General features: G+C 47.8%; 43 non-coding genes across 43 annotated transcripts; all 43 read left to right on the plus strand.

The window, feature by feature from the left end:
- Nucleotides 1-224: 224 nt before the first annotated feature.
- On the plus strand, nt 225-297 carry Trnar-ucg (transfer RNA arginine (anticodon UCG)). The gene has a single exon. It is a non-coding gene; the product is annotated as a tRNA-Arg (tRNA).
- Nucleotides 298-737: 440 nt separating this feature from the next.
- Nucleotides 738-810, plus strand: Trnak-cuu (transfer RNA lysine (anticodon CUU)). Its single transcript has one exon. It is a non-coding gene; the product is annotated as a tRNA-Lys (tRNA).
- A 321-nt stretch (nt 811-1,131) lies between these two features.
- On the plus strand, nt 1,132-1,203 carry Trnat-agu (transfer RNA threonine (anticodon AGU)). The gene has a single exon. It is a non-coding gene; the product is annotated as a tRNA-Thr (tRNA).
- A 563-nt stretch (nt 1,204-1,766) lies between these two features.
- Trnar-ucg (transfer RNA arginine (anticodon UCG)) lies at nt 1,767-1,839 on the plus strand. The gene has a single exon. It is a non-coding gene; the product is annotated as a tRNA-Arg (tRNA).
- A 440-nt stretch (nt 1,840-2,279) lies between these two features.
- Nucleotides 2,280-2,352, plus strand: Trnak-cuu (transfer RNA lysine (anticodon CUU)). The gene has a single exon. It is a non-coding gene; the product is annotated as a tRNA-Lys (tRNA).
- A 321-nt stretch (nt 2,353-2,673) lies between these two features.
- Nucleotides 2,674-2,745, plus strand: Trnat-agu (transfer RNA threonine (anticodon AGU)). Its single transcript has one exon. It is a non-coding gene; the product is annotated as a tRNA-Thr (tRNA).
- A 569-nt stretch (nt 2,746-3,314) lies between these two features.
- On the plus strand, nt 3,315-3,387 carry Trnar-ucg (transfer RNA arginine (anticodon UCG)). The gene has a single exon. It is a non-coding gene; the product is annotated as a tRNA-Arg (tRNA).
- A 440-nt stretch (nt 3,388-3,827) lies between these two features.
- Nucleotides 3,828-3,900, plus strand: Trnak-cuu (transfer RNA lysine (anticodon CUU)). Its single transcript has one exon. It is a non-coding gene; the product is annotated as a tRNA-Lys (tRNA).
- Nucleotides 3,901-4,221: 321 nt separating this feature from the next.
- On the plus strand, nt 4,222-4,293 carry Trnat-agu (transfer RNA threonine (anticodon AGU)). Its single transcript has one exon. It is a non-coding gene; the product is annotated as a tRNA-Thr (tRNA).
- A 557-nt stretch (nt 4,294-4,850) lies between these two features.
- Trnar-ucg (transfer RNA arginine (anticodon UCG)) lies at nt 4,851-4,923 on the plus strand. The gene has a single exon. It is a non-coding gene; the product is annotated as a tRNA-Arg (tRNA).
- A 440-nt stretch (nt 4,924-5,363) lies between these two features.
- On the plus strand, nt 5,364-5,436 carry Trnak-cuu (transfer RNA lysine (anticodon CUU)). The gene has a single exon. It is a non-coding gene; the product is annotated as a tRNA-Lys (tRNA).
- Nucleotides 5,437-5,757: 321 nt separating this feature from the next.
- Nucleotides 5,758-5,829, plus strand: Trnat-agu (transfer RNA threonine (anticodon AGU)). The gene has a single exon. It is a non-coding gene; the product is annotated as a tRNA-Thr (tRNA).
- Nucleotides 5,830-6,386: 557 nt separating this feature from the next.
- On the plus strand, nt 6,387-6,459 carry Trnar-ucg (transfer RNA arginine (anticodon UCG)). Its single transcript has one exon. It is a non-coding gene; the product is annotated as a tRNA-Arg (tRNA).
- Nucleotides 6,460-6,899: 440 nt separating this feature from the next.
- Nucleotides 6,900-6,972, plus strand: Trnak-cuu (transfer RNA lysine (anticodon CUU)). The gene has a single exon. It is a non-coding gene; the product is annotated as a tRNA-Lys (tRNA).
- A 321-nt stretch (nt 6,973-7,293) lies between these two features.
- Trnat-agu (transfer RNA threonine (anticodon AGU)) lies at nt 7,294-7,365 on the plus strand. Its single transcript has one exon. It is a non-coding gene; the product is annotated as a tRNA-Thr (tRNA).
- Nucleotides 7,366-7,922: 557 nt separating this feature from the next.
- Nucleotides 7,923-7,995, plus strand: Trnar-ucg (transfer RNA arginine (anticodon UCG)). The gene has a single exon. It is a non-coding gene; the product is annotated as a tRNA-Arg (tRNA).
- Nucleotides 7,996-8,435: 440 nt separating this feature from the next.
- Trnak-cuu (transfer RNA lysine (anticodon CUU)) lies at nt 8,436-8,508 on the plus strand. The gene has a single exon. It is a non-coding gene; the product is annotated as a tRNA-Lys (tRNA).
- A 321-nt stretch (nt 8,509-8,829) lies between these two features.
- Nucleotides 8,830-8,901, plus strand: Trnat-agu (transfer RNA threonine (anticodon AGU)). The gene has a single exon. It is a non-coding gene; the product is annotated as a tRNA-Thr (tRNA).
- A 557-nt stretch (nt 8,902-9,458) lies between these two features.
- Trnar-ucg (transfer RNA arginine (anticodon UCG)) lies at nt 9,459-9,531 on the plus strand. Its single transcript has one exon. It is a non-coding gene; the product is annotated as a tRNA-Arg (tRNA).
- Nucleotides 9,532-9,971: 440 nt separating this feature from the next.
- Trnak-cuu (transfer RNA lysine (anticodon CUU)) lies at nt 9,972-10,044 on the plus strand. The gene has a single exon. It is a non-coding gene; the product is annotated as a tRNA-Lys (tRNA).
- A 321-nt stretch (nt 10,045-10,365) lies between these two features.
- Nucleotides 10,366-10,437, plus strand: Trnat-agu (transfer RNA threonine (anticodon AGU)). Its single transcript has one exon. It is a non-coding gene; the product is annotated as a tRNA-Thr (tRNA).
- Nucleotides 10,438-10,997: 560 nt separating this feature from the next.
- On the plus strand, nt 10,998-11,070 carry Trnar-ucg (transfer RNA arginine (anticodon UCG)). Its single transcript has one exon. It is a non-coding gene; the product is annotated as a tRNA-Arg (tRNA).
- A 440-nt stretch (nt 11,071-11,510) lies between these two features.
- Nucleotides 11,511-11,583, plus strand: Trnak-cuu (transfer RNA lysine (anticodon CUU)). The gene has a single exon. It is a non-coding gene; the product is annotated as a tRNA-Lys (tRNA).
- A 321-nt stretch (nt 11,584-11,904) lies between these two features.
- Trnat-agu (transfer RNA threonine (anticodon AGU)) lies at nt 11,905-11,976 on the plus strand. The gene has a single exon. It is a non-coding gene; the product is annotated as a tRNA-Thr (tRNA).
- Nucleotides 11,977-12,536: 560 nt separating this feature from the next.
- Nucleotides 12,537-12,609, plus strand: Trnar-ucg (transfer RNA arginine (anticodon UCG)). Its single transcript has one exon. It is a non-coding gene; the product is annotated as a tRNA-Arg (tRNA).
- A 440-nt stretch (nt 12,610-13,049) lies between these two features.
- Trnak-cuu (transfer RNA lysine (anticodon CUU)) lies at nt 13,050-13,122 on the plus strand. Its single transcript has one exon. It is a non-coding gene; the product is annotated as a tRNA-Lys (tRNA).
- A 321-nt stretch (nt 13,123-13,443) lies between these two features.
- Trnat-agu (transfer RNA threonine (anticodon AGU)) lies at nt 13,444-13,515 on the plus strand. The gene has a single exon. It is a non-coding gene; the product is annotated as a tRNA-Thr (tRNA).
- Nucleotides 13,516-14,075: 560 nt separating this feature from the next.
- Trnar-ucg (transfer RNA arginine (anticodon UCG)) lies at nt 14,076-14,148 on the plus strand. The gene has a single exon. It is a non-coding gene; the product is annotated as a tRNA-Arg (tRNA).
- A 440-nt stretch (nt 14,149-14,588) lies between these two features.
- On the plus strand, nt 14,589-14,661 carry Trnak-cuu (transfer RNA lysine (anticodon CUU)). The gene has a single exon. It is a non-coding gene; the product is annotated as a tRNA-Lys (tRNA).
- Nucleotides 14,662-14,982: 321 nt separating this feature from the next.
- On the plus strand, nt 14,983-15,054 carry Trnat-agu (transfer RNA threonine (anticodon AGU)). Its single transcript has one exon. It is a non-coding gene; the product is annotated as a tRNA-Thr (tRNA).
- A 560-nt stretch (nt 15,055-15,614) lies between these two features.
- On the plus strand, nt 15,615-15,687 carry Trnar-ucg (transfer RNA arginine (anticodon UCG)). The gene has a single exon. It is a non-coding gene; the product is annotated as a tRNA-Arg (tRNA).
- A 440-nt stretch (nt 15,688-16,127) lies between these two features.
- Nucleotides 16,128-16,200, plus strand: Trnak-cuu (transfer RNA lysine (anticodon CUU)). Its single transcript has one exon. It is a non-coding gene; the product is annotated as a tRNA-Lys (tRNA).
- Nucleotides 16,201-16,521: 321 nt separating this feature from the next.
- On the plus strand, nt 16,522-16,593 carry Trnat-agu (transfer RNA threonine (anticodon AGU)). Its single transcript has one exon. It is a non-coding gene; the product is annotated as a tRNA-Thr (tRNA).
- Nucleotides 16,594-17,159: 566 nt separating this feature from the next.
- On the plus strand, nt 17,160-17,232 carry Trnar-ucg (transfer RNA arginine (anticodon UCG)). The gene has a single exon. It is a non-coding gene; the product is annotated as a tRNA-Arg (tRNA).
- Nucleotides 17,233-17,672: 440 nt separating this feature from the next.
- On the plus strand, nt 17,673-17,745 carry Trnak-cuu (transfer RNA lysine (anticodon CUU)). Its single transcript has one exon. It is a non-coding gene; the product is annotated as a tRNA-Lys (tRNA).
- A 321-nt stretch (nt 17,746-18,066) lies between these two features.
- On the plus strand, nt 18,067-18,138 carry Trnat-agu (transfer RNA threonine (anticodon AGU)). The gene has a single exon. It is a non-coding gene; the product is annotated as a tRNA-Thr (tRNA).
- Nucleotides 18,139-18,695: 557 nt separating this feature from the next.
- On the plus strand, nt 18,696-18,768 carry Trnar-ucg (transfer RNA arginine (anticodon UCG)). Its single transcript has one exon. It is a non-coding gene; the product is annotated as a tRNA-Arg (tRNA).
- A 440-nt stretch (nt 18,769-19,208) lies between these two features.
- On the plus strand, nt 19,209-19,281 carry Trnak-cuu (transfer RNA lysine (anticodon CUU)). The gene has a single exon. It is a non-coding gene; the product is annotated as a tRNA-Lys (tRNA).
- Nucleotides 19,282-19,602: 321 nt separating this feature from the next.
- Nucleotides 19,603-19,674, plus strand: Trnat-agu (transfer RNA threonine (anticodon AGU)). The gene has a single exon. It is a non-coding gene; the product is annotated as a tRNA-Thr (tRNA).
- A 560-nt stretch (nt 19,675-20,234) lies between these two features.
- On the plus strand, nt 20,235-20,307 carry Trnar-ucg (transfer RNA arginine (anticodon UCG)). The gene has a single exon. It is a non-coding gene; the product is annotated as a tRNA-Arg (tRNA).
- Nucleotides 20,308-20,747: 440 nt separating this feature from the next.
- Trnak-cuu (transfer RNA lysine (anticodon CUU)) lies at nt 20,748-20,820 on the plus strand. Its single transcript has one exon. It is a non-coding gene; the product is annotated as a tRNA-Lys (tRNA).
- A 321-nt stretch (nt 20,821-21,141) lies between these two features.
- On the plus strand, nt 21,142-21,213 carry Trnat-agu (transfer RNA threonine (anticodon AGU)). The gene has a single exon. It is a non-coding gene; the product is annotated as a tRNA-Thr (tRNA).
- Nucleotides 21,214-21,776: 563 nt separating this feature from the next.
- Trnar-ucg (transfer RNA arginine (anticodon UCG)) lies at nt 21,777-21,849 on the plus strand. Its single transcript has one exon. It is a non-coding gene; the product is annotated as a tRNA-Arg (tRNA).
- The last annotated feature ends 307 nt before the right edge of the window (nt 21,850-22,156 follow it).

The following is a 22,156-nucleotide window of genomic DNA, read 5'->3' on the forward strand; positions in this document are numbered from 1 at the left end:
GCGACTGAGATGGCACTAAGCGATTGAAGCTGATTTGCCACCTCTTGTTTGATCAGCGTCATAAGGGCTTGAATGTAACTTGCGATGGGACACAGCAAGAAGTAGCGTCGTACTTTTAGTACTGAAATTTGAGATGGAGAACTGCGTCAAAGATGGGAAATTCATTCTGCCAAGTGTACAAATGGCGAAAATGAAGTGTGTGTGGAGAAGTATACTGCACCAGTGACCGTGTGGCCTAATGGATAAGGCGTCGGACTTCGGATCCGAAGATTGCAGGTTCGAATCCTGTCACGGTCGAGTTTTTCCTGTTCTGCAAAAGATGCATGCTGTTTTACTGTGTTGTTTGAGTACTCTAAAACTAGTTGGAAGTTGCTGCTGTCCGCTTCCTGGCTGCAAAACCGGCGTCTACCAGAAGCACAAGCAAGACAAGGGTGATCTGTAGCGAAGTTTTCGGCACAGTGCCGTTCAGGAGAGTTTTTGTTGGAACTACTGCATCTGATTCAGGAGCCAAGGGCTACGCCACAGGCGTCTGCGCACTGTCGAGCATGTGTGTTGAATAATGGTGCTGATAGCCACGTATCATTTCAAGCAGATCTGATGCCTTTCGGAGACAATTTTTCATTGAATAGGATTGTAGCTGATTTGTGGCAGCAGGAAATAAGTTGTAGTCAAAAGAATCTTCAATAGATGGTCGCAGGTCAAATCAGTATTGTATGGCTCGTAACGCGTTGCGTGCAGCCCGGCTAGCTCAGTCGGTAGTACATGAGACTCTTAATCTCAGGGCCGTGGGTTCGAGCCCCACGCTGGGCGGCGCAAAATTTTGTGTCTACGCGGATCCAACATGCGCCCCTCTCGTGAGCCTTGCGTAATGAACGTAACGGGTTACGACGATGCCTAGCTTCGTATGAATATCAGAGGAACGGTATTTGAAGCTGAAAGTGACTCTGAAATGAAATAAATGTGTTGTTTTGGAATTTTAGTTGTACATCGATATAGTGTGAGATGTGTAGGAACGCAGCAGCTGTGCTAACTAAATGCAAATAATGGTCGCTCATGCGGTGCGTTTCGAGCTGAAGGGCTCCGATTCACTACTCTGTAAGAACAAAGTACCCGAAAAGGGCGCTAGGAGGCGCCTCCTTAGCTCAGTGGCAGAGCGCTGGTCTAGTAAACCAGAGGTCGTGAGTTCGATCCTCACAGGAGGCAAATGAATTTTGTAACAGCCCCTCCCACCGTGGCCCTTTCGAAAAAAGCGGTCAGGGATAAAAAAAATAATGAATGGGTGCGGTATTTAAGAAATGCTCTCGCAAATGAATAGTGTGAATGGTGCTATTAAAGTGGGCACCAGAATCTGCAGCTTTTGGCAGTCTGCGGAGAATGCCGACGTGAAATACTTAGTTCTTGTGATGTATTTTCTACCCCTGATAAAGACCCTCGCGATTGTCGTCGTCGTCGTCGTCGTCGTCGTCGTCGGCGCCGCCGCCGCCGCTTTGGTAATAGCGACAACTCGCCATTGTATCACATAGGGTGAGGTACCTTCTGCAAGCGACTGAGATGGCACTAAGCGATTGAAGCTGATTTGCCACCTCTTGTTTGATCAGCGTCATAAGGGCTTGAATGTAACTTGCGATGGGACACAGCAAGAAGTAGCGTCGTACTTTTAGTACTGAAATTTGAGATGGAGAACTGCGTCAAAGATGGGAAATTCATTCTGCCAAGTGTACAAATGGCGAAAATGAAGTGTGTGTGGAGAAGTATACTGCACCAGTGACCGTGTGGCCTAATGGATAAGGCGTCGGACTTCGGATCCGAAGATTGCAGGTTCGAATCCTGTCACGGTCGAGTTTTTCCTGTTCTGCAAAAGATGCATGCTGTTTTACTGTGTTGTTTGAGTACTCTAAAACTAGTTGGAAGTTGCTGCTGTCCGCTTCCTGGCTGCAAAACCGGCGTCTACCAGAAGCACAAGCAAGACAAGGGTGATCTGTAGCGAAGTTTTCGGCACAGTGCCGTTCAGGAGAGTTTTTGTTGGAACTACTGCATCTGATTCAGGAGCCAAGGGCTACGCCACAGGCGTCTGCGCACTGTCGAGCATGTGTGTTGAATAATGGTGCTGATAGCCACGTATCATTTCAAGCAGATCTGATGCCTTTCGGAGACAATTTTTCATTGAATAGGATTGTAGCTGATTTGTGGCAGCAGGAAATAAGTTGTAGTCAAAAGAATCTTCAATAGATGGTCGCAGGTCAAATCAGTATTGTATGGCTCGTAACGCGTTGCGTGCAGCCCGGCTAGCTCAGTCGGTAGTACATGAGACTCTTAATCTCAGGGCCGTGGGTTCGAGCCCCACGCTGGGCGGCGCAAAATTTTGTGTCTACGCGGATCCAACATGCGCCCCTCTCGTGAGCCTTGCGTAATGAACGTAACGGGTTACGACGATGCCTAGCTTCGTATGAATATCAGAGGAACGGTATTTGAAGCTGAAAGTGACTCTGAAATGAAATAAATGTGTTGTTTTGGAATTTTAGTTGTACATCGATATAGTGTGAGATGTGTAGGAAAGCAGCAGCTGTGCTAACTAAATGCAAATAATGGTCGCTCATGCGGTGCGTTTCGAGCTGAAGGGCTCCGATTCACTACTCTGTAAGAACAAAGTACCCGAAAAGGGCGCTAGGAGGCGCCTCCTTAGCTCAGTGGCAGAGCGCTGGTCTAGTAAACCAGAGGTCGTGAGTTCGATCCTCACAGGAGGCAAATGAATTTTGTAACAGCCCCTCCCACCGTGGCCCTTTCGAAAAAAGCGGTCAGGGATAAAAAAAATTATGAATGGGTGCGGTATTTAAGAAATGCTCTCGCAAATGAATAGTGTGAATGGTGCTATTAAAGTGGGCACCAGAATCTGCAGCTTTTGGCAGTCTGCGGAGAATGCCGACGTGAAATACTTAGTTCTTGTGATGTATTTTCTACCCCTGATAAAGACCCTCGCGATTGTCGTCGTCGTCGTCGTCGTCGTCGTCGTCGTCGGCGGCGCCGCCGCCGCCGCTTTGGTAATAGCGACAACTCGCCATTGTATCACATAGGGTGAGGTACCTTCTGCAAGCGACTGAGATGGCACTAAGCGATTGAAGCTGATTTGCCACCTCTTGTTTGATCAGCGTCATAAGGGCTTGAATGTAACTTGCGATGGGACACAGCAAGAAGTAGCGTCGTACTTTTAGTACTGAAATTTGAGATGGAGAACTGCGTCAAAGATGGGAAATTCATTCTGCCAAGTGTACAAATGGCGAAAATGAAGTGTGTGTGGAGAAGTATACTGCACCAGTGACCGTGTGGCCTAATGGATAAGGCGTCGGACTTCGGATCCGAAGATTGCAGGTTCGAATCCTGTCACGGTCGAGTTTTTCCTGTTCTGCAAAAGATGCATGCTGTTTTACTGTGTTGTTTGAGTACTCTAAAACTAGTTGGAAGTTGCTGCTGTCCGCTTCCTGGCTGCAAAACCGGCGTCTACCAGAAGCACAAGCAAGACAAGGGTGATCTGTAGCGAAGTTTTCGGCACAGTGCCGTTCAGGAGAGTTTTTGTTGGAACTACTGCATCTGATTCAGGAGCCAAGGGCTACGCCACAGGCGTCTGCGCACTGTCGAGCATGTGTGTTGAATAATGGTGCTGATAGCCACGTATCATTTCAAGCAGATTTGATGCCTTTCGGAGACAATTTTTCATTGAATAGGATTGTAGCTGATTTGTGGCAGCAGGAAATAAGTTGTAGTCAAAAGAATCTTCAATAGATGGTCGCAGGTCAAATCAGTATTGTATGGCTCGTAACGCGTTGCGTGCAGCCCGGCTAGCTCAGTCGGTAGTACATGAGACTCTTAATCTCAGGGTCGTGGGTTCGAGCCCCACGCTGGGCGGCGCAAAATTTTGTGTCTACGCGGATCCAACATGCGCCCCTCTCGTGAGCCTTGCGTAATGAACGTAACGGGTTACGACGATGCCTAGCTTCGTATGAATATCAGAGGAACGGTATTTGAAGCTGAAAGTGACTCTGAAATGAAATAAATGTGTTGTTTTGGAATTTTAGTTGTACATCGATATAGTGTGAGATGTGTAGGAAAGCAGCAGCTGTGCTAACTAAATGCAAATAATGGTCGCTCATGCGGTGCGTTTCGAGCTGAAGGGCTCCGATTCACTACTCTGTAAGAACAAAGTACCCGAAAAGGGCGCTAGGAGGCGCCTCCTTAGCTCAGTGGCAGAGCGCTGGTCTAGTAAACCAGAGGTCGTGAGTTCGATCCTCACAGGAGGCAAATGAATTTTGTAACAGCCCCTCCCACCGTGGCCCTTTCGAAAAAAGCGGTCAGGGATAAAAAAAATTATGAATGGGTGCGGTATTTAAGAAATGCTCTCGCAAATGAATAGTGTGAATGGTGCTATTAAAGTGGGCACCAGAATCTGCAGCTTTTGGCAGTCTGCGGAGAATGCCGACGTGAAATACTTAGTTCTTGTGATGTATTTTCTACCCCTGATAAAGACCCTCGCGATTGTCGTCGTCGTCGTCGTCGTCGTCGGCGCCGCCGCCGCCGCTTTGGTAATAGCGACAACTCGCCATTGTATCACATAGGGTGAGGTACCTTCTGCAAGCGACTGAGATGGCACTAAGCGATTGAAGCTGATTTGCCACCTCTTGTTTGATCAGCGTCATAAGGGCTTGAATGTAACTTGCGATGGGACACAGCAAGAAGTAGCGTCGTACTTTTAGTACTGAAATTTGAGATGGAGAACTGCGTCAAAGATGGGAAATTCATTCTGCCAAGTGTACAAATGGCGAAAATGAAGTGTGTGTGGAGAAGTATACTGCACCAGTGACCGTGTGGCCTAATGGATAAGGCGTCGGACTTCGGATCCGAAGATTGCAGGTTCGAATCCTGTCACGGTCGAGTTTTTCCTGTTCTGCAAAAGATGCATGCTGTTTTACTGTGTTGTTTGAGTACTCTAAAACTAGTTGGAAGTTGCTGCTGTCCGCTTCCTGGCTGCAAAACCGGCGTCTACCAGAAGCACAAGCAAGACAAGGGTGATCTGTAGCGAAGTTTTCGGCACAGTGCCGTTCAGGAGAGTTTTTGTTGGAACTACTGCATCTGATTCAGGAGCCAAGGGCTACGCCACAGGCGTCTGCGCACTGTCGAGCATGTGTGTTGAATAATGGTGCTGATAGCCACGTATCATTTCAAGCAGATTTGATGCCTTTCGGAGACAATTTTTCATTGAATAGGATTGTAGCTGATTTGTGGCAGCAGGAAATAAGTTGTAGTCAAAAGAATCTTCAATAGATGGTCGCAGGTCAAATCAGTATTGTATGGCTCGTAACGCGTTGCGTGCAGCCCGGCTAGCTCAGTCGGTAGTACATGAGACTCTTAATCTCAGGGCCGTGGGTTCGAGCCCCACGCTGGGCGGCGCAAAATTTTGTGTCTACGCGGATCCAACATGCGCCCCTCTCGTGAGCCTTGCGTAATGAACGTAACGGGTTACGACGATGCCTAGCTTCGTATGAATATCAGAGGAACGGTATTTGAAGCTGAAAGTGACTCTGAAATGAAATAAATGTGTTGTTTTGGAATTTTAGTTGTACATCGATATAGTGTGAGATGTGTAGGAAAGCAGCAGCTGTGCTAACTAAATGCAAATAATGGTCGCTCATGCGGTGCGTTTCGAGCTGAAGGGCTCCGATTCACTACTCTGTAAGAACAAAGTACCCGAATAGGGCGCTAGGAGGCGCCTCCTTAGCTCAGTGGCAGAGCGCTGGTCTAGTAAACCAGAGGTCGTGAGTTCGATCCTCACAGGAGGCAAAAGAATTTTGTAACAGCCCCTCCCACCGTGGCCCTTTCGAAACAAGCGGTCAGGGATAAAAAAAATTATGAATGGGTGCGGTATTTAAGAAATGCTCTCGCAAATGAATAGTGTGAATGGTGCTATTAAAGTGGGCACCAGAATCTGCAGCTTTTGGCAGTCTGCGGAGAATGCCGACGTGAAATACTTAGTTCTTGTGATGTATTTTCTACCCCTGATAAAGACCCTCGCGATTGTCGTCGTCGTCGTCGTCGTCGTCGGCGCCGCCGCCGCCGCTTTGGTAATAGCGACAACTCGCCATTGTATCACATAGGGTGAGGTACCTTCTGCAAGCGACTGAGATGGCACTAAGCGATTGAAGCTGATTTGCCACCTCTTGTTTGATCAGCGTCATAAGGGCTTGAATGTAACTTGCGATGGGACACAGCAAGAAGTAGCGTCGTACTTTTAGTACTGAAATTTGAGATGGAGAACTGCGTCAAAGATGGGAAATTCATTCTGCCAAGTGTACAAATGGCGAAAATGAAGTGTGTGTGGAGAAGTATACTGCACCAGTGACCGTGTGGCCTAATGGATAAGGCGTCGGACTTCGGATCCGAAGATTGCAGGTTCGAATCCTGTCACGGTCTAGTTTTTCCTGTTCTGCAAAAGATGCATGCTGTTTTACTGTGTTGTTTGAGTACTCTAAAACTAGTTGGAAGTTGCTGCTGTCCGCTTCCTGGCTGCAAAACCGGCGTCTACCAGAAGCACAAGCAAGACAAGGGTGATCTGTAGCGAAGTTTTCGGCACAGTGCCGTTCAGGAGAGTTTTTGTTGGAACTACTGCATCTGATTCAGGAGCCAAGGGCTACGCCACAGGCGTCTGCGCACTGTCGAGCATGTGTGTTGAATAATGGTGCTGATAGCCACGTATCATTTCAAGCAGATCTGATGCCTTTCGGAGACAATTTTTCATTGAATAGGATTGTAGCTGATTTGTGGCAGCAGGAAATAAGTTGTAGTCAAAAGAATCTTCAATAGATGGTCGCAGGTCAAATCAGTATTGTATGGCTCGTAACGCGTTGCGTGCAGCCCGGCTAGCTCAGTCGGTAGTACATGAGACTCTTAATCTCAGGGCCGTGGGTTCGAGCCCCACGCTGGGCGGCGCAAAATTTTGTGTCTACGCGGATCCAACATGCGCCCCTCTCGTGAGCCTTGCGTAATGAACGTAACGGGTTACGACGATGCCTAGCTTCGTATGAATATCAGAGGAACGGTATTTGAAGCTGAAAGTGACTCTGAAATGAAATAAATGTGTTGTTTTGGAATTTTAGTTGTACATCGATATAGTGTGAGATGTGTAGGAACGCAGCAGCTGTGCTAACTAAATGCAAATAATGGTCGCTCATGCGGTGCGTTTCGAGCTGAAGGGCTCCGATTCACTACTCTGTAAGAACAAAGTACCCGAAAAGGGCGCTAGGAGGCGCCTCCTTAGCTCAGTGGCAGAGCGCTGGTCTAGTAAACCAGAGGTCGTGAGTTCGATCCTCACAGGAGGCAAATGAATTTTGTAACAGCCCCTCCCACCGTGGCCCTTTCGAAAAAAGCGGTCAGGGATAAAAAAAATTATGAATGGGTGCGGTATTTAAGAAATGCTCTCGCAAATGAATAGTGTGAATGGTGCTATTAAAGTGGGCACCAGAATCTGCAGCTTTTGGCAGTCTGCGGAGAATGCCGACGTGAAATACTTAGTTCTTGTGATGTATTTTCTACCCCTGATAAAGACCCTCGCGATTGTCGTCGTCGTCGTCGTCGTCGTCGGCGCCGCCGCCGCCGCTTTGGTAATAGCGACAACTCGCCATTGTATCACATAGGGTGAGGTACCTTCTGCAAGCGACTGAGATGGCACTAAGCGATTGAAGCTGATTTGCCACCTCTTGTTTGATCAGCGTCATAAGGGCTTGAATGTAACTTGCGATGGGACACAGCAAGAAGTAGCGTCGTACTTTTAGTACTGAAATTTGAGATGGAGAACTGCGTCAAAGATGGGAAATTCATTCTGCCAAGTGTACAAATGGCGAAAATGAAGTGTGTGTGGAGAAGTATACTGCACCAGTGACCGTGTGGCCTAATGGATAAGGCGTCGGACTTCGGATCCGAAGATTGCAGGTTCGAATCCTGTCACGGTCGAGTTTTTCCTGTTCTGCAAAAGATGCATGCTGTTTTACTGTGTTGTTTGAGTACTCTAAAACTAGTTGGAAGTTGCTGCTGTCCGCTTCCTGGCTGCAAAACCGGCGTCTACCAGAAGCACAAGCAAGACAAGGGTGATCTGTAGCGAAGTTTTCGGCACAGTGCCGTTCAGGAGAGTTTTTGTTGGAACTACTGCATCTGATTCAGGACCCAAGGGCTACGCCACAGGCGTCTGCGCACTGTCGAGCATGTGTGTTGAATAATGGTGCTGATAGCCACGTATCATTTCAAGCAGATTTGATGCCTTTCGGAGACAATTTTTCATTGAATAGGATTGTAGCTGATTTGTGGCAGCAGGAAATAAGTTGTAGTCAAAAGAATCTTCAATAGATGGTCGCAGGTCAAATCAGTATTGTATGGCTCGTAACGCGTTGCGTGCAGCCCGGCTAGCTCAGTCGGTAGTACATGAGACTCTTAATCTCAGGGCCGTGGGTTCGAGCCCCACGCTGGGCGGCGCAAAATTTTGTGTCTACGCGGATCCAACATGCGCCCCTCTCGTGAGCCTTGCGTAATGAACGTAACGGGTTACGACGATGCCTAGCTTCGTATGAATATCAGAGGAACGGTATTTGAAGCTGAAAGTGACTCTGAAATGAAATAAATGTGTTGTTTTGGAATTTTAGTTGTACATCGATATAGTGTGAGATGTGTAGGAAAGCAGCAGCTGTGCTAACTAAATGCAAATAATGGTCGCTCATGCGGTGCGTTTCGAGCTGAAGGGCTCCGATTCACTACTCTGTAAGAACAAAGTACCCGAATAGGGCGCTAGGAGGCGCCTCCTTAGCTCAGTGGCAGAGCGCTGGTCTAGTAAACCAGAGGTCGTGAGTTCGATCCTCACAGGAGGCAAAAGAATTTTGTAACAGCCCCTCCCACCGTGGCCCTTTCGAAACAAGCGGTCAGGGATAAAAAAAATTATGAATGGGTGCGGTATTTAAGAAATGCTCTCGCAAATGAATAGTGTGAATGGTGCTATTAAAGTGGGCACCAGAATCTGCAGCTTTTGGCAGTCTGCGGAGAATGCCGACGTGAAATACTTAGTTCTTGTGATGTATTTTCTACCCCTGATAAAGACCCTCGCGATTGTCGTCGTCGTCGTCGTCGTCGTCGGCGCCGCCGCCGCCGCTTTGGTAATAGCGACAACTCGCCATTGTATCACATAGGGTGAGGTACCTTCTGCAAGCGACTGAGATGGCACTAAGCGATTGAAGCTGATTTGCCACCTCTTGTTTGATCAGCGTCATAAGGGCTTGAATGTAACTTGCGATGGGACACAGCAAGAAGTAGCGTCGTACTTTTAGTACTGAAATTTGAGATGGAGAACTGCGTCAAAGATGGGAAATTCATTCTGCCAAGTGTACAAATGGCGAAAATGAAGTGTGTGTGGAGAAGTATACTGCACCAGTGACCGTGTGGCCTAATGGATAAGGCGTCGGACTTCGGATCCGAAGATTGCAGGTTCGAATCCTGTCACGGTCTAGTTTTTCCTGTTCTGCAAAAGATGCATGCTGTTTTACTGTGTTGTTTGAGTACTCTAAAACTAGTTGGAAGTTGCTGCTGTCCGCTTCCTGGCTGCAAAACCGGCGTCTACCAGAAGCACAAGCAAGACAAGGGTGATCTGTAGCGAAGTTTTCGGCACAGTGCCGTTCAGGAGAGTTTTTGTTGGAACTACTGCATCTGATTCAGGAGCCAAGGGCTACGCCACAGGCGTCTGCGCACTGTCGAGCATGTGTGTTGAATAATGGTGCTGATAGCCACGTATCATTTCAAGCAGATCTGATGCCTTTCGGAGACAATTTTTCATTGAATAGGATTGTAGCTGATTTGTGGCAGCAGGAAATAAGTTGTAGTCAAAAGAATCTTCAATAGATGGTCGCAGGTCAAATCAGTATTGTATGGCTCGTAACGCGTTGCGTGCAGCCCGGCTAGCTCAGTCGGTAGTACATGAGACTCTTAATCTCAGGGCCGTGGGTTCGAGCCCCACGCTGGGCGGCGCAAAATTTTGTGTCTACGCGGATCCAACATGCGCCCCTCTCGTGAGCCTTGCGTAATGAACGTAACGGGTTACGACGATGCCTAGCTTCGTATGAATATCAGAGGAACGGTATTTGAAGCTGAAAGTGACTCTGAAATGAAATAAATGTGTTGTTTTGGAATTTTAGTTGTACATCGATATAGTGTGAGATGTGTAGGAACGCAGCAGCTGTGCTAACTAAATGCAAATAATGGTCGCTCATGCGGTGCGTTTCGAGCTGAAGGGCTCCGATTCACTACTCTGTAAGAACAAAGTACCCGAAAAGGGCGCTAGGAGGCGCCTCCTTAGCTCAGTGGCAGAGCGCTGGTCTAGTAAACCAGAGGTCGTGAGTTCGATCCTCACAGGAGGCAAATGAATTTTGTAACAGCCCCTCCCACCGTGGCCCTTTCGAAAAAAGCGGTCAGGGATAAAAAAAATTATGAATGGGTGCGGTATTTAAGAAATGCTCTCGCAAATGAATAGTGTGAATGGTGCTATTAAAGTGGGCACCAGAATCTGCAGCTTTTGGCAGTCTGCGGAGAATGCCGACGTGAAATACTTAGTTCTTGTGATGTATTTTCTACCCCTGATAAAGACCCTCGCGATTGTCGTCGTCGTCGTCGTCGTCGTCGTCGGCGCCGCCGCCGCCGCTTTGGTAATAGCGACAACTCGCCATTGTATCACATAGGGTGAGGTACCTTCTGCAAGCGACTGAGATGGCACTAAGCGATTGAAGCTGATTTGCCACCTCTTGTTTGATCAGCGTCATAAGGGCTTGAATGTAACTTGCGATGGGACACAGCAAGAAGTAGCGTCGTACTTTTAGTACTGAAATTTGAGATGGAGAACTGCGTCAAAGATGGGAAATTCATTCTGCCAAGTGTACAAATGGCGAAAATCAAGTGTGTGTGGAGAAGTATACTGCACCAGTGACCGTGTGGCCTAATGGATAAGGCGTCGGACTTCGGATCCGAAGATTGCGGGTTCGAATCCTGTCACGGTCGAGTTTTTCCTGTTCTGCAAAAGATGCATGCTGTTTTACTGTGTTGTTTGAGTACTCTAAAACTAGTTGGAAGTTGCTGCTGTCCGCTTCCTGGCTGCAAAACCGGCGTCTACCAGAAGCACAAGCAAGACAAGGGTGATCTGTAGCGAAGTTTTCGGCACAGTGCCGTTCAGGAGAGTTTTTGTTGGAACTACTGCATCTGATTCAGGAGCCAAGGGCTACGCCACAGGCGTCTGCGCACTGTCGAGCATGTGTGTTGAATAATGGTGCTGATAGCCACGTATCATTTCAAGCAGATTTGATGCCTTTCGGAGACAATTTTTCATTGAATAGGATTGTAGCTGATTTGTGGCAGCAGGAAATAAGTTGTAGTCAAAAGAATCTTCAATAGATGGTCGCAGGTCAAATCAGTATTGTATGGCTCGTAACGCGTTGCGTGCAGCCCGGCTAGCTCAGTCGGTAGTACATGAGACTCTTAATCTCAGGGCCGTGGGTTCGAGCCCCACGCTGGGCGGCGCAAAATTTTGTGTCTACGCGGATCCAACATGCGCCCCTCTCGTGAGCCTTGCGTAATGAACGTAACGGGTTACGACGATGCCTAGCTTCGTATGAATATCAGAGGAACGGTATTTGAAGCTGAAAGTGACTCTGAAATGAAATAAATGTGTTGTTTTGGAATTTTAGTTGTACATCGATATAGTGTGAGATGTGTAGGAAAGCAGCAGCTGTGCTAACTAAATGCAAATAATGGTCGCTCATGCGGTGCGTTTCGAGCTGAAGGGCTCCGATTCACTACTCTGTAAGAACAAAGTACCCGAAAAGGGCGCTAGGAGGCGCCTTCTTAGCTCAGTGGCAGAGCGCTGGTCTAGTAAACCACAGGTCGTGAGTTCGATCCTCACAGGAGGCAAACGAATTTTGTAACAGCCCCTCCCACCGTGGCCCTTTCGAAAAAAGCGGTCAGGGATAAAAAAAATTATGAATGGGTGCGGTATTTAAGAAATGCTCTCGCAAATGAATAGTGTGAATGGTGCTATTAAAGTGGGCACCAGAATCTGCAGCTTTTGGCAGTCTGCGGAGAATGCCGACGTGAAATACTTAGTTCTTGTGATGTATTTTCTACCCCTGATAAAGACCCTCGCGATTGTCGTCGTCGTCGTCGTCGTCGTCGTCGGCGCCGCCGCCGCCGCTTTGGTAATAGCGACAACTCGCCATTGTATCACATAGGGTGAGGTACCTTCTGCAAGCGACTGAGATGGCACTAAGCGATTGAAGCTGATTTGCCACCTCTTGTTTGATCAGCGTCATAAGGGCTTGAATGTAACTTGCGATGGGACACAGCAAGAAGTAGCGTCGTACTTTTAGTACTGAAATTTGAGATGGAGAACTGCGTCAAAGATGGGAAATTCATTCTGCCAAGTGTACAAATGGCGAAAATGAAGTGTGTGTGGGGAAGTATACTGCACCAGTGACCGTGTGGCCTAATGGATAAGGCGTCGGACTTCGGATCCGAAGATTGCAGGTTCGAATCCTGTCACGGTCGAGTTTTTCCTGTTCTGCAAAAGATGCATGCTGTTTTACTGTGTTGTTTGAGTACTCTAAAACTAGTTGGAAGTTGCTGCTGTCCGCTTCCTGGCTGCAAAACCGGCGTCTACCAGAAGCACAAGCAAGACAAGGGTGATCTGTAGCGAAGTTTTCGGCACAGTGCCGTTCAGGAGAGTTTTTGTTGGAACTACTGCATCTGATTCAGGAGCCAAGGGCTACGCCACAGGCGTCTGCGCACTGTCGAGCATGTGTGTTGAATAATGGTGCTGATAGCCACGTATCATTTCAAGCAGATTTGATGCCTTTCGGAGACAATTTTTCATTGAATAGGATTGTAGCTGATTTGTGGCAGCAGGAAATAAGTTGTAGTCAAAAGAATCTTCAATAGATGGTCGCAGGTCAAATCAGTATTGTATGGCTCGTAACGCGTTGCGTGCAGCCCGGCTAGCTCAGTCGGTAGTACATGAGACTCTTAATCTCAGGGCCGTGGGTTCGAGCCCCACGCTGGGCGGCGCAAAATTTTGTGTCTACGCGGATCCAACATGCGCCCCTCTCGTGAGCCTTGCGTAATGAACGTAACGGGTTACGACGATGCCTAGCTTCGTATGAATATCAGAGGAACGGTATTTGAAGCTGAAAGTGACTCTGAAATGAAATAAATGTGTTGTTTTGGAATTTTAGTTGTACATCGATATAGTGTGAGATGTGTAGGAACGCAGCAGCTGTGCTAACTAAATGCAAATAATGGTCGCTCATGCGGTGCGTTTCGAGCTGAAGGGCTCCGATTCACTACTCTGTAAGAACAAAGTACCCGAAAAGGGCGCTAGGAGGCGCCTCCTTAGCTCAGTGGCAGAGCGCTGGTCTAGTAAACCAGAGGTCGTGAGTTCGATCCTCACAGGAGGCAAATGAATTTTGTAACAGCCCCTCCCACCGTGGCCCTTTCGAAAAAAGCGGTCAGGGATAAAAAAAATTATGAATGGGTGCGGTATTTAAGAAATGCTCTCGCAAATGAATAGTGTGAATGGTGCTATTAAAGTGGGCACCAGAATCTGCAGCTTTTGGCAGTCTGCGGAGAATGCCGACGTGAAATACTTAGTTCTTGTGATGTATTTTCTACCCCTGATAAAGACCCTCGCGATTGTCGTCGTCGTCGTCGTCGTCGTCGTCGGCGCCGCCGCCGCCGCTTTGGTAATAGCGACAACTCGCCATTGTATCACATAGGGTGAGGTACCTTCTGCAAGCGACTGAGATGGCACTAAGCGATTGAAGCTGATTTGCCACCTCTTGTTTGATCAGCGTCATAAGGGCTTGAATGTAACTTGCGATGGGACACAGCAAGAAGTAGCGTCGTACTTTTAGTACTGAAATTTGAGATGGAGAACTGCGTCAAAGATGGGAAATTCATTCTGCCAAGTGTACAAATGGCGAAAATGAAGTGTGTGTGGAGAAGTATACTGCACCAGTGACCGTGTGGCCTAATGGATAAGGCGTCGGACTTCGGATCCGAAGATTGCAGGTTCGAATCCTGTCACGGTCGAGTTTTTCCTGTTCTGCAAAAGATGCATGCTGTTTTACTGTGTTGTTTGAGTACTCTAAAACTAGTTGGAAGTTGCTGCTGTCCGCTTCCTGGCTGCAAAACCGGCGTCTACCAGAAGCACAAGCAAGACAAGGGTGATCTGTAGCGAAGTTTTCGGCACAGTGCCGTTCAGGAGAGTTTTTGTTGGAACTACTGCATCTGATTCAGGAGCCAAGGGCTACGCCACAGGCGTCTGCGCACTGTCGAGCATGTGTGTTGAATAATGGTGCTGATAGCCACGTATCATTTCAAGCAGATTTGATGCCTTTCGGAGACAATTTTTCATTGAATAGGATTGTAGCTGATTTGTGGCAGCAGGAAATAAGTTGTAGTCAAAAGAATCTTCAATAGATGGTCGCAGGTCAAATCAGTATTGTATGGCTCGTAACGCGTTGCGTGCAGCCCGGCTAGCTCAGTCGGTAGTACATGAGACTCTTAATCTCAGGGCCGTGGGTTCGAGCCCCACGCTGGGCGGCGCAAAATTTTGTGTCTACGCGGATCCAACATGCGCCCCTCTCGTGAGCCTTGCGTAATGAACGTAACGGGTTACGACGATGCCTAGCTTCGTATGAATATCAGAGGAACGGTATTTGAAGCTGAAAGTGACTCTGAAATGAAATAAATGTGTTGTTTTGGAATTTTAGTTGTACATCGATATAGTGTGAGATGTGTAGGAACGCAGCAGCTGTGCTAACTAAATGCAAATAATGGTCGCTCATGCGGTGCGTTTCGAGCTGAAGGGCTCCGATTCACTACTCTGTAAGAACAAAGTACCCGAAAAGGGCGCTAGGAGGCGCCTCCTTAGCTCAGTGGCAGAGCGCTGGTCTAGTAAACCAGAGGTCGTGAGTTCGATCCTCACAGGAGGCAAATGAATTTTGTAACAGCCCCTCCCACCGTGGCCCTTTCGAAAAAAGCGGTCAGGGATAAAAAAAATTATGAATGGGTGCGGTATTTAAGAAATGCTCTCGCAAATGAATAGTGTGAATGGTGCTATTAAAGTGGGCACCAGAATCTGCAGCTTTTGGCAGTCTGCGGAGAATGCCGACGTGAAATACTTAGTTCTTGTGATGTATTTTCTACCCCTGATAAAGACCCTCGCGATTGTCGTCGTCGTCGTCGTCGTCGTCGTCGGCGCCGCCGCCGCCGCTTTGGTAATAGCGACAACTCGCCATTGTATCACATAGGGTGAGGTACCTTCTGCAAGCGACTGAGATGGCACTAAGCGATTGAAGCTGATTTGCCACCTCTTGTTTGATCAGCGTCATAAGGGCTTGAATGTAACTTGCGATGGGACACAGCAAGAAGTAGCGTCGTACTTTTAGTACTGAAATTTGAGATGGAGAACTGCGTCAAAGATGGGAAATTCATTCTGCCAAGTGTACAAATGGCGAAAATGAAGTGTGTGTGGAGAAGTATACTGCACCAGTGACCGTGTGGCCTAATGGATAAGGCGTCGGACTTCGGATCCGAAGATTGCAGGTTCGAATCCTGTCACGGTCGAGTTTTTCCTGTTCTGCAAAAGATGCATGCTGTTTTACTGTGTTGTTTGAGTACTCTAAAACTAGTTGGAAGTTGCTGCTGTCCGCTTCCTGGCTGCAAAACCGGCGTCTACCAGAAGCACAAGCAAGACAAGGGTGATCTGTAGCGAAGTTTTCGGCACAGTGCCGTTCAGGAGAGTTTTTGTTGGAACTACTGCATCTGATTCAGGAGCCAAGGGCTACGCCACAGGCGTCTGCGCACTGTCGAGCATGTGTGTTGAATAATGGTGCTGATAGCCACGTATCATTTCAAGCAGATTTGATGCCTTTCGGAGACAATTTTTCATTGAATAGGATTGTAGCTGATTTGTGGCAGCAGGAAATAAGCTGTAGTCAAAAGAATCTTCAATAGATGGTCGCAGGTCAAATCGGTATTGTATGGCTCGTAACGCGTTGCGTGCAGCCCGGCTAGCTCAGTCGGTAGAGCATGAGACTCTTAATCTCAGGGCCGTGGGTTCGAGCCCCACGCTGGGCGGCGCAAAATTTTGTGTCTACGCGGATCCAACATGCGCCCCTCTCGTGAGCCTTGCGTAATGAACGTAACGGGTTACGACGATGCCTAGCTTCGTATGAATATCAGAGGAACGGTATTTGAAGCTGAAAGTGACTCTGAAATGAAATAAATGTGTTGTTTTGGAATTTTAGTTGTACATCGATATAGTGTGAGATGTGTAGGAACGCAGCAGCTGTGCTAACTAAATGCAAATAATGGTCGCTCATGCGGTGCGTTTCGAGCTGAAGGGCTCCGATTCACTACTCTGTAAGAACAAAGTACCCGAAAAGGGCGCTAGGAGGCGCCTCCTTAGCTCAGTGGCAGAGCGCTGGTCTAGTAAACCAGAGGTCGTGAGTTCGATCCTCACAGGAGGCAAATGAATTTTGTAACAGCCCCTCCCACCGTGGCCCTTTCGAAAAAAGCGGTCAGGGATAAAAAAAATTATGAATGGGTGCGGTATTTAAGAAATGCTCTCGCAAATGAATAGTGTGAATGGTGCTATTAAAGTGGGCACCAGAATCTGCAGCTTTTGGCAGTCTGCGGAGAATGCCGACGTGAAATACTTAGTTCTTGTGATGTATTTTCTACCCCTGATAAAGACCCTCGCGATTGTCGTCGTCGTCGTCGTCGTCGTCGTCGTCGTCGGCGCCGCCGCCGCCGCTTTGGTAATAGCGACAACTCGCCATTGTATCACATAGGGTGAGGTACCTTCTGCAAGCGACTGAGATGGCACTAAGCGATTGAAGCTGATTTGCCACCTCTTGTTTGATCAGCGTCATAAGGGCTTGAATGTAACTTGCGATGGGACACAGCAAGAAGTAGCGTCGTACTTTTAGTACTGAAATTTGAGATGGAGAACTGCGTCAAAGATGGGAAATTCATTCTGCCAAGTGTACAAATGGCGAAAATGAAGTGTGTGTGGAGAAGTATACTGCACCAGTGACCGTGTGGCCTAATGGATAAGGCGTCGGACTTCGGATCCGAAGATTGCAGGTTCGAATCCTGTCACGGTCGAGTTTTTCCTGTTCTGCAAAAGATGCATGCTGTTTTACTGTGTTGTTTGAGTACTCTAAAACTAGTTGGAAGTTGCTGCTGTCCGCTTCCTGGCTGCAAAACCGGCGTCTACCAGAAGCACAAGCAAGACAAGGGTGATCTGTAGCGAAGTTTTCGGCACAGTGCCGTTCAGGAGAGTTTTTGTTGGAACTACTGCATCTGATTCAGGAGCCAAGGGCTACGCCACAGGCGTCTGCGCACTGTCGAGCATGTGTGTTGAATAATGGTGCTGATAGCCACGTATCATTTCAAGCAGATTTGATGCCTTTCGGAGACAATTTTTCATTGAATAGGATTGTAGCTGATTTGTGGCAGCAGGAAATAAGTTGTAGTCAAAAGAATCTTCAATAGATGGTCGCAGGTCAAATCAGTATTGTATGGCTCGTAACGCGTTGCGTGCAGCCCGGCTAGCTCAGTCGGTAGTACATGAGACTCTTAATCTCAGGGCCGTGGGTTCGAGCCCCACGCTGGGCGGCGCAAAATTTTGTGTCTACGCGGATCCAACATGCGCCCCTCTCGTGAGCCTTGCGTAATGAACGTAACGGGTTACGACGATGCCTAGCTTCGTATGAATATCAGAGGAACGGTATTTGAAGCTGAAAGTGACTCTGAAATGAAATAAATGTGTTGTTTTGGAATTTTAGTTGTACATCGATATAGTGTGAGATGTGTAGGAACGCAGCAGCTGTGCTAACTAAATGCAAATAATGGTCGCTCATGCGGTGCGTTTCGAGCTGAAGGGCTCCGATTCACTACTCTGTAAGAACAAAGTACCCGAAAAGGGCGCTAGGAGGCGCCTCCTTAGCTCAGTGGCAGAGCGCTGGTCTAGTAAACCAGAGGTCGTGAGTTCGATCCTCACAGGAGGCAAATGAATTTTGTAACAGCCCCTCCCACCGTGGCCCTTTCGAAAAAAGCGGTCAGGGATAAAAAAAATTATGAATGGGTGCGGTATTTAAGAAATGCTCTCGCAAATGAATAGTGTGAATGGTGCTATTAAAGTGGGCACCAGAATCTGCAGCTTTTGGCAGTCTGCGGAGAATGCCGACGTGAAATACTTAGTTCTTGTGATGTATTTTCTACCCCTGATAAAGACCCTCGCGATTGTCGTCGTCGTCGTCGTCGTCGTCGGCGCCGCCGCCGCCGCTTTGGTAATAGCGACAACTCGCCATTGTATCACATAGGGTGAGGTACCTTCTGCAAGCGACTGAGATGGCACTAAGCGATTGAAGCTGATTTGCCACCTCTTGTTTGATCAGCGTCATAAGGGCTTGAATGTAACTTGCGATGGGACACAGCAAGAAGTAGCGTCGTACTTTTAGTACTGAAATTTGAGATGGAGAACTGCGTCAAAGATGGGAAATTCATTCTGCCAAGTGTACAAATGGCGAAAATCAAGTGTGTGTGGAGAAGTATACTGCACCAGTGACCGTGTGGCCTAATGGATAAGGCGTCGGACTTCGGATCCGAAGATTGCAGGTTCGAATCCTGTCACGGTCGAGTTTTTCCTGTTCTGCAAAAGATGCATGCTGTTTTACTGTGTTGTTTGAGTACTCTAAAACTAGTTGGAAGTTGCTGCTGTCCGCTTCCTGGCTGCAAAACCGGCGTCTACCAGAAGCACAAGCAAGACAAGGGTGATCTGTAGCGAAGTTTTCGGCACAGTGCCGTTCAGGAGAGTTTTTGTTGGAACTACTGCATCTGATTCAGGAGCCAAGGGCTACGCCACAGGCGTCTGCGCACTGTCGAGCATGTGTGTTGAATAATGGTGCTGATAGCCACGTATCATTTCAAGCAGATTTGATGCCTTTCGGAGACAATTTTTCATTGAATAGGATTGTAGCTGATTTGTGGCAGCAGGAAATAAGTTGTAGTCAAAAGAATCTTCAATAGATGGTCGCAGGTCAAATCAGTATTGTATGGCTCGTAACGCGTTGCGTGCAGCCCGGCTAGCTCAGTCGGTAGTACATGAGACTCTTAATCTCAGGGCCGTGGGTTCGAGCCCCACGCTGGGCGGCGCAAAATTTTGTGTCTACGCGGATCCAACATGCGCCCCTCTCGTGAGCCTTGCGTAATGAACGTAACGGGTTACGACGATGCCTAGCTTCGTATGAATATCAGAGGAACGGTATTTGAAGCTGAAAGTGACTCTGAAATGAAATAAATGTGTTGTTTTGGAATTTTAGTTGTACATCGATATAGTGTGAGATGTGTAGGAACGCAGCAGCTGTGCTAACTAAATGCAAATAATGGTCGCTCATGCGGTGCGTTTCGAGCTGAAGGGCTCCGATTCACTACTCTGTAAGAACAAAGTACCCGAAAAGGGCGCTAGGAGGCGCCTCCTTAGCTCAGTGGCAGAGCGCTGGTCTAGTAAACCAGAGGTCGTGAGTTCGATCCTCACAGGAGGCAAATGAATTTTGTAACAGCCCCTCCCACCGTGGCCCTTTCGAAAAAAGCGGTCAGGGATAAAAAAAATTATGAATGGGTGCGGTATTTAAGAAATGCTCTCGCAAATGAATAGTGTGAATGGTGCTATTAAAGTGGGCACCAGAATCTGCAGCTTTTGGCAGTCTGCGGAGAATGCCGACGTGAAATACTTAGTTCTTGTGATGTATTTTCTACCCCTGATAAAGACCCTCGCGATTGTCGTCGTCGTCGTCGTCGTCGTCGTCGGCGCCGCCGCCGCCGCTTTGGTAATAGCGACAACTCGCCATTGTATCACATAGGGTGAGGTACCTTCTGCAAGCGACTGAGATGGCACTAAGCGATTGAAGCTGATTTGCCACCTCTTGTTTGATCAGCGTCATAAGGGCTTGAATGTAACTTGCGATGGGACACAGCAAGAAGTAGCGTCGTACTTTTAGTACTGAAATTTGAGATGGAGAACTGCGTCAAAGATGGGAAATTCATTCTGCCAAGTGTACAAATGGCGAAAATGAAGTGTGTGTGGAGAAGTATACTGCACCAGTGACCGTGTGGCCTAATGGATAAGGCGTCGGACTTCGGATCCGAAGATTGCAGGTTCGAATCCTGTCACAGTCGAGTTTTTCCTGTTCTGCAAAAGATGCATGCTGTTTTACTGTGTTGTTTGAGTACTCTAAAACTAGTTGGAAGTTGCTGCTGTCCGCTTCCTGGCTGCAAAACCGGCGTCTACCAGAAGCACAAGCAAGACAAGGGTGATCTGTAGCGAAGTTTTCGGCACAGTGCCGTTCAGGAGAGTTTTTGTTGGAACTACTGCATCTGATTCAGGAGCCAAGGGCTACGCCACAGGCGTCTGCGCACTGTCGAGCATGTGTGTTGAATAATGGTGCTGATAGCCACGTATCATTTCAAGCAGATTTGATGCCTTTCGGAGACAATTTTTCATTGAATAGGATTGTAGCTGATTTGTGGCAGCAGGAAATAAGTTGTAGTCAAAAGAATCTTCAATAGATGGTCGCAGGTCAAATCAGTATTGTATGGCTCGTAACGCGTTGCGTGCAGCCCGGCTAGCTCAGTCGGTAGTACATGAGACTCTTAATCTCAGGGCCGTGGGTTCGAGCCCCACGCTGGGCGGCGCAAAATTTTGTGTCTACGCGGATCCAACATGCGCCCCTCTCGTGAGCCTTGCGTAATGAACGTAACGGGTTACGACGATGCCTAGCTTCGTATGAATATCAGAGGAACGGTATTTGAAGCTGAAAGTGACTCTGAAATGAAATAAATGTGTTGTTTTGGAATTTTAGTTGTACATCGATATAGTGTGAGATGTGTAGGAACGCAGCAGCTGTGCTAACTAAATGCAAATAATGGTCGCTCATGCGGTGCGTTTCGAGCTGAAGGGCTCCGATTCACTACTCTGTAAGAACAAAGTACCCGAAAAGGGCGCTAGGAGGCGCCTCCTTAGCTCAGTGGCAGAGCGCTGGTCTAGTAAACCAGAGGTCGTGAGTTCGATCCTCACAGGAGGCAAATGAATTTTGTAACAGCCCCTCCCACCGTGGCCCTTTCGAAAAAAGCGGTCAGGGATAAAAAAAATTATGAATGGGTGCGGTATTTAAGAAATGCTCTCGCAAATGAATAGTGTGAATGGTGCTATTAAAGTGGGCACCAGAATCTGCAGCTTTTGGCAGTCTGCGGAGAATGCCGACGTGAAATACTTAGTTCTTGTGATGTATTTTCTACCCCTGATAAAGACCCTCGCGATTGTCGTCGTCGTCGTCGTCGTCGTCGTCGTCGGCGCCGCCGCCGCCGCTTTGGTAATAGCGACAACTCGCCATTGTATCACATAGGGTGAGGTACCTTCTGCAAGCGACTGAGATGGCACTAAGCGATTGAAGCTGATTTGCCACCTCTTGTTTGATCAGCGTCATAAGGGCTTGAATGTAACTTGCGATGGGACACAGCAAGAAGTAGCGTCGTACTTTTAGTACTGAAATTTGAGATGGAGAACTGCGTCAAAGATGGGAAATTCATTCTGCCAAGTGTACAAATGGCGAAAATGAAGTGTGTGTGGAGAAGTATACTGCACCAGTGACCGTGTGGCCTAATGGATAAGGCGTCGGACTTCGGATCCGAAGATTGCAGGTTCGAATCCTGTCACAGTCGAGTTTTTCCTGTTCTGCAAAAGATGCATGCTGTTTTACTGTGTTGTTTGAGTACTCTAAAACTAGTTGGAAGTTGCTGCTGTCCGCTTCCTGGCTGCAAAACCGGCGTCTACCAGAAGCACAAGCAAGACAAGGGTGATCTGTAGCGAAGTTTTCGGCACAGTGCCGTTCAGGAGAGTTTTTGTTGGAACTACTGCATCTGATTCAGGAGCCAAGGGCTACGCCACAGGCGTCTGCGCACTGTCGAGCATGTGTGTTGAATAATGGTGCTGATAGCCACGTATCATTTCAAGCAGATTTGATGCCTT

Source organism: Schistocerca cancellata, unplaced genomic scaffold, assembly GCF_023864275.1.
Source record: "Schistocerca cancellata isolate TAMUIC-IGC-003103 unplaced genomic scaffold, iqSchCanc2.1 HiC_scaffold_1109, whole genome shotgun sequence".
NCBI lineage: Eukaryota > Metazoa > Arthropoda > Insecta > Orthoptera > Acrididae > Schistocerca > Schistocerca cancellata.